Source organism: Canis lupus, chromosome 13, assembly GCF_011100685.1.
Source record: "Canis lupus familiaris isolate Mischka breed German Shepherd chromosome 13, alternate assembly UU_Cfam_GSD_1.0, whole genome shotgun sequence".
Lineage (NCBI taxonomy): Eukaryota > Metazoa > Chordata > Mammalia > Carnivora > Canidae > Canis > Canis lupus.
In genome coordinates this window covers 36181739-36187738 of record NC_049234.1, presented here as the reverse complement: position 1 = coordinate 36187738, position 6000 = coordinate 36181739, and the positions used below count along the sequence as shown (strand labels likewise).

Here is a 6000-nt window from a genome sequence, read left to right as displayed (position 1 = left end):
GGGAGAAGCAGGCTCCATGCACCGGGAGCCCGACGTGGGATTCGATCCTGGGTCTCCAGGATCGTGCCCTGGGCCAAAGGCAGGTGCCAAACCACTGTGCCACCCAGGGATCCTGGAAAAATGCTCTTAATGGAACTTATGCAAGGAGTTGTGACAATTAAATGAGATAAGCAATGGTTTGGGGCAGAATTTCCCAGAGATTGTAGACCTTTTCTTTTCTAGAGGCTGGTGCAGGGCAATAGCAGGTGCAGGGTATGTGGGTGCTCTGGAGAGGTGCTAATTGAGTCTTAGCTGTTTTCCAGACCAAAGGGGGCATTTCAGGTTTGAAGGCTGGGGAGTTGTCCCCATCCCGGACCTGCTGAGCACGTACAAGGAAGGGGTTTCCCTTCTGTGTGCTGGGGGAGGGGTTGTGAGTACCGGGAAGTGGGTGTGCAGCCCACTTATCCCTAAGAGAGCCCCATAGGTGGGCTCCTGTGTTCGCTGCTAGCCCCTCGGGCTGAGCCTTTGGATGGGGCCTGGAAGAGGTCCAGCTAGTGTCCTCTGTATCAAAGGGACCTGGAACACCATGGTGGGGCGAGGAGTGGGGAGATCTGTGAGAGCAGGAGTGGCCGGGGCATCCCCAGCACCAGCTGAGGATGGACCCACACCTGGGGCAAATTGTTCACATGTCCCCTCAAGAGAGGTGTGCCCACTGCGGGTGCCACTGGGGGGATATGACCCCACCTCACCCTCCCTTAGAGGTGTTAATAGTCCCACAGTCCTACATCCCTACATTAAATTCCCGTGGAAAGTGAAATTTCAAACATACAGTAAAACCTGCATAAATAGCCTAGTAATCCTGGAAGTCCAGAATGTTCCCTCTTGGGCAAGAAGCACATGGTGATTGTGGCCCATCTTGCCCTTACACTGGCCAGACATTGAAGGAGGCGATCTGGCTTCCGGTCCCTCAAACTGTCCCTCCTTTGCCCTGCTTCCCCTTTGAGGGTCTTTCCCTTCCCTTCTGTTCTTGCAGCCTCCCCCTCTTCCTCTCCCCATTTTACAGATGAGGAAGTTGAGACTCAGAGAGGTAGAGTGGCCCTACCTAGGCCACTGAGGGAGCTGGGGTTTTCTCCGGGTCAGACTCCTTTCTCTCTTCTGCGGCAGCGTGTCCCTCTTCCCTGACCAGTGTCTGGATTCAGGGCCAGCATGCCTGGGGGGCCATGTGGCACGCCCACATCTCCCAGAGGCACATGTTACTGGATCTACAAGTACCCCAGTCACCAGTCTCCTAGATCCTTCTTTTTCTCATTCCAATTTCTCCGTGTGGGTCTGCAGGTTGGTCAGTGCCACGATGCGGGCAATAATTTGGGTTTCGGTATCTCCTCGGTGACATCAGCTTCGTACTGTGCTTCCTCCTTACGGTGCCTCCACCCCCAGCCTTAGAGTGTATTTCTGTTTCCACTATGAGCAAGTCCCTCCTTGGGACAAGCCCTCATCAGCCCAGGGAGGTGGAAGGATGCTTTTCAGGGGGGAAGTGCTCCCAGGGTCTGTGCAGCTGCTTGGCCAATATACAGGAAGCCCTTCCTGAATGCCTCCCCCATAAGGTCAGTGCTCAGCCGGTCTGGCGCAGTGCAGGAAGGGGAGAAGCCACATGCTCTTGTGTGTTTTGTGTTTTGTGGGAGTGTAGCAGAGGCCGCACAGGCAGAGGGAGGAGTGCATGCTTTGCAGCGGGACAGACTGGCTTTGAGTTCCAGCCCTACTACCTGTCTCATGGCTTCCTTCTTTGTCACGGTTTTCTCAACAATGAAACGAGGACGATGTTAACATGTCCGTGCTGCAGGATTGCTGTGAGGTCTGGAGACCGTGGATACAGCATCTGACCCACACAGCTGAATAAAATCAGCTTTTGTTACCACCACGCTCCGGATGGTCCTTTGAATACCCCCTCCATGATCAAGATTAACAATAACCCGCACAGTAATGCCATCGCTAATCAATAACCCTTGTTGAGGGTACATTGTGCCAAGCACTCTGCTGAGTGTTTTCACAAGAATGGTTCATTTTCTCCCCACAACAACCTGATGTTGGTTCTCTATAAATTCTATTAGCGATGAGCCATGACGTAATGCAACTTGCTTGGCCTCGGACCCCGGCAAACAGTTGTACTTGAGCCTGGGCCTGCTCCATTGTCATGGAGCCTGAACCTGAGCTCCTAGGCACCACCAAGTATGCTCAGGGGGCAAGGGGGGGGCCTCTGTTGGACAACCTGCTGCTCATTTCCTATGTCTACCTTTTCTCCTCTTTGTGTGTTTGCACCATTTCTTTCTCTCGTCCTTTCCGGATTCTCTGCTTTTATTAAGCAGAAGAATAATCAAAGCTGCCCTCAAGAGCCGCAGTTTTGAATGCGCCCTGGCGAGGATGAGGAAGTCCGACGTACCAGTTACCTATGGCTGTGTAACTATGCCAAAATCCAGAGGCTTATAACCACAAGTATTTCATTTGCTCATGATTCTCTGGTTGGCCAGTTTGGGCTGGTGCAGCTCCACGGTTGTGCTGGTCTCTCTGGGTCTCTGGCGGCCATGGCTGGCTGAACACTTGACTAGGGCTGGGTGGTCAGGCACAGCCTCACCCACGTGTCTGGCAGGTGGCAGGTGGCAGCTTTGCCAGCCAGGGTGGTTCCGTGCTCTTCCACGCGGCCTCCTCTTCCAGGCGTGCTTAGAAGGTGATGAGAAAGCCTCACCATCTCCTGCAGCTTCGACTCAGGAGTCACACAGCATCTGTGGGGACACATTTTACTGTGGCCAAAGCAAGTCACAAGACCCATCCACATTCAAGGGGTGAATGACTAGATCCCCTCTTGGGGGGAGCAGCGTCAAGGAGTTGGTGGCATTTTTGGTCCATCACACAAAGCACCCCCGCTGGCTGCCCCGCAAAGACACCCCCACTGTAATCCCCTTTGTCCCTTGGCTCCCTTCCCTCACTCCCACTCCCTGCTTCTACTTGAAAGATCAGTTTCTCACATCCCAGCACCCAAAGCTGCACCCAGTCTCTCCACAAGTATCTCATCATGTGCCAGGGCCCCACAAGTGAACAAAGTCCCTGCTTTAATGAATCTCGAGCTCTGGGAGAGGGACATACAATAAAGAAATAAATGAGTACCCAGGGTAGGGCTGTGGACAATAGGCGCTTTGGAGAACAACAGAGCAGAGCAGGGCGTGGGGGTGGGGAGTGTGTGTGAAAGCACCCAGGCTGGTGGGTGGTGCCTATGACATACTGAGCGGTCACCAGGCATCGGAGGTGGTGGCCTGTAAGCCTGAACAAGTGAGGGAGTGACAAGTTCCAAGCAGGGGGAAGGGAGCTCCAGGTGCAGCCGTTGTTGTGGTGCATACAAAGGCCCTGGGGCTCAGTCACATTCAGAGACTCACTTCCTCACCAACTTCGATGTCCTTGAAAAAAAAAAAACCGTCAATAACCTTAACACAGTTCATTAAAGAACCATAAAAACGAGTATAGTAGAGCTCTTGCTAAGTGAAATTGTGATCTTTACCTGCTTCTGTCCTAAGTAGAGTCAGATTACAGCTTCTGAGCGCGGAATGCTTGGGCTACCTTTTCTGAGCTTCAGGGAGTTCACCTCTCAAAAGGCCTGTGAGCCCGACCTGCCCCCTGCCTTGCGGTGACGATCAAAGGGACACCAGAAAAAATGAAAGTTGCTCTGCTTCTGCTTTCACTTCCTACCGCAAGGTTGTCTTTTTTTTTTTTTTAAAGAACACAAATCAGATATTACTTCCTGCCTGAAACCCTGCAAAGCTCCCTGCTGCCTGGAGAGCCACGGCCAGGCCCCCGAGGCACCTGGTGCAGCCCCTGGACGCGTGCATGCACCCTCTGCACCCCCCGCAGCCCAGGGCTCCAGCCGCCTTCGGGGGGCGGCCTCGGTGCAGCCCTGATGCCCCCGCGAGCCTCAGTTTCCCCGTGCGCAGGGGGGCCCAGCACACCTAAGCGCTCGGGGTGGGCGAGGCCGCGGGGGTCCGGGCTGGAGCGCTGCGGGCCTGCGGGGTCAGCGCGGGTCTCCCCGAGGTCGGCCCCCCCGCCCCCGGCCCCCAGCAGAGTGCCGCCGGGGGCTCCCCCGGGACGTCCCGCTCCGCAGGCCGCGCCTCCCTCCCGCGACCCCGCGACCCCGCCCGCGGGCAGCCCCCAGCGGCCCGGGAGGTGGAAGCCGAGCCCCTACGGCGGGCTGGGCATGCGCGGGCCGCCGGGCGCATGCGCGGTCTCCCTCCCTCCCCCCCCCGCGCGGGCGGAAGCTCGGCTCGGGGACGCGGCGGGGCGCAGGCGCGCGCAGGGGCGGGGGCGCGCAGGGGCGGGGGCGCGCGCCTCACCGGTCGGCGCGCACGCGCGGCCCGCGCCGACGCAGCACGGCCCCGAGGGCGCAAGCCCGCCGCCGCCGCCGCCGCCGCCGGGCCGGGACCGCTGTGCGCCCGCGGCGTGAGGCGTGGGAGGGAGCGCCGCCCGGCCGTGCGCGGCGCCGCCTCGCCGTGGTCCGCCGTCGCCTCCCGGCGCCCCGCGCGGTCCGAGTGAGTGCGGGGCCGGGGCCGGGGCCGGGCCGGGCCGGGGCGGCGGGCGGGGGCTGGGCAGGGCCGCGGCGCGCGGGCGGGGGCCGAGCGCGGCCGAGCAGCCGGTCCCGGCGGCGGATGCGGCGGAGGCGGCGGATGCGGCCCCCCCCCGACCCCGCGCGGCCCGGGAGCCCGAGGATGCGGGGAGGACGAGGGAGGGGCCCCGGGAGGACGGCGGCGCGGCGGACGGGGGCTGGGGGGCGGGGGGAGGGGGCGGGTTCTGCGGGGCCTCGGGGAGGCCGGGGGGCCCGGGGAGGCCGGGGCTCGGGGGCCCCGCGGGGCTCGGGGGGCCCGGGGGGCTCGGGGGGCTCGGGGGGCCGGCCTCCCGGGAGCGGGCCGCTAGCCTCAAAAACAAAAGGGGGGAGGAGGAGGAGGAGGAGGAGGAAGAGGGAAATCCTTGGGGACCCCGGGGGGGGCGGCCGGGCCCGGCCCGAGGACCCGTCGGGGGCAGGGCGGGGCGGGCCTCGAACCGGGCCGGCCCGCTCCTCTTCCGCCGCCGGCGCCCCACTTAGGGCGTCCGGGCGCTGCTGTGGGCGACCGCCCGGGAGACCGGGTTGCCGACTGCGCCTCCCAAGTTTCCCCTCTGCCCTGCCCAGCCCGCGGCTCTGCTGCCGGCCTTGCTGTTCCTTTCTCTCTCTCTCGGTTTCTTTCTTTCTCAGGAGGACCGTGTGTGTTATTTGCTCCTTTTTTTTTTTTTTTTTTTAATTGTAGGATTTAGCTTAATGCACTAAGGGTAGAAAGACTTTTTTTTTTCTTTTCCCCTTTTTTCTTCTTGAGTCATTTCAACAGTGTCTCATTCTTGCATACTTAGCCTGCAGCTGGGTTTTTGGCAGCGAGACTAAGATAATAGTAATATTGTAGTAATGATGGGAACTGGTTGAAATCCGTTCAAGCCGAAGGCGGTGTTCAGAATTTGGGGATCTGTGTGCCCAAGACGACCATCCCGGGGGATTCTTGCGTAAAATGTAAACATTTTCACGGTTGGAAAAACAGGCCGTTCGTCACTGTTTGAAATGAAATCCCAGAGCCTCACCCTTCATATTTTATTTGAAGAACGGGTAGTGAAAATAGTCTTCCCTTGGGCACCGTCGGGCTGCGAACAGCTGGCCATCAGTGGGCTCCTCTCCGAAAACCTGAAAGGTGCGGGCGAAGTGGTGGAAAGATACACGATAATAAATTAGCAGTCTGCCTTATTTTTGTTGAGGTGCAACGTAGGTAGCTTTTTCCTGCACCCTGCAACATTTAAACACAGGAAACTTTCAAAGAAAGTTTGTGTTGCAGCGTCTTTACCAAGTACATTGTTTTATATCTGTGGCTTTCCTTGGAAGGGGGAAATACTACCGAGCCTACCGCTAGTGTCTTGAATACTTTTGTGTACTAAAGGTTGTGTACTGATGTTGAAACAGCCAACAGC

At 58.7% G+C, this 6000-nt stretch overlaps 1 protein-coding gene and 1 long non-coding RNA gene across 15 annotated transcripts in view; one reads left to right on the top strand and one right to left on the bottom strand.

Moving 5' to 3' along the window:
• Positions 1-4026, bottom strand: LOC111098577. Of its 2 annotated transcripts, XR_005368335.1 has the most exons (3): positions 3527-4026; positions 3254-3425; positions 1-2756 (listed from the first exon to the last, which is right to left on the bottom strand). It is a non-coding gene; the product is annotated as an uncharacterized LOC111098577 (long non-coding RNA). The 2 variants fall into 2 exon arrangements; XR_005368334.1 differs by lacking the exon at positions 1-2756 and having other exon boundaries at positions 3067-3425.
• A 416-nt stretch (positions 4027-4442) lies between these two features.
• Positions 4443-6000, top strand: part of PTK2 (protein tyrosine kinase 2) — a 266181-nt gene continuing 264623 nt past the window's right edge. For all 13 annotated transcript variants that reach the window (XM_038555624.1, XM_038555623.1, XM_038555622.1 and 10 more), the window contains exon 1: positions 4443-4547. The gene's annotated coding sequence lies outside the window, so the exon portion shown is untranslated. The remainder of the gene's footprint in view (positions 4548-6000) is intronic.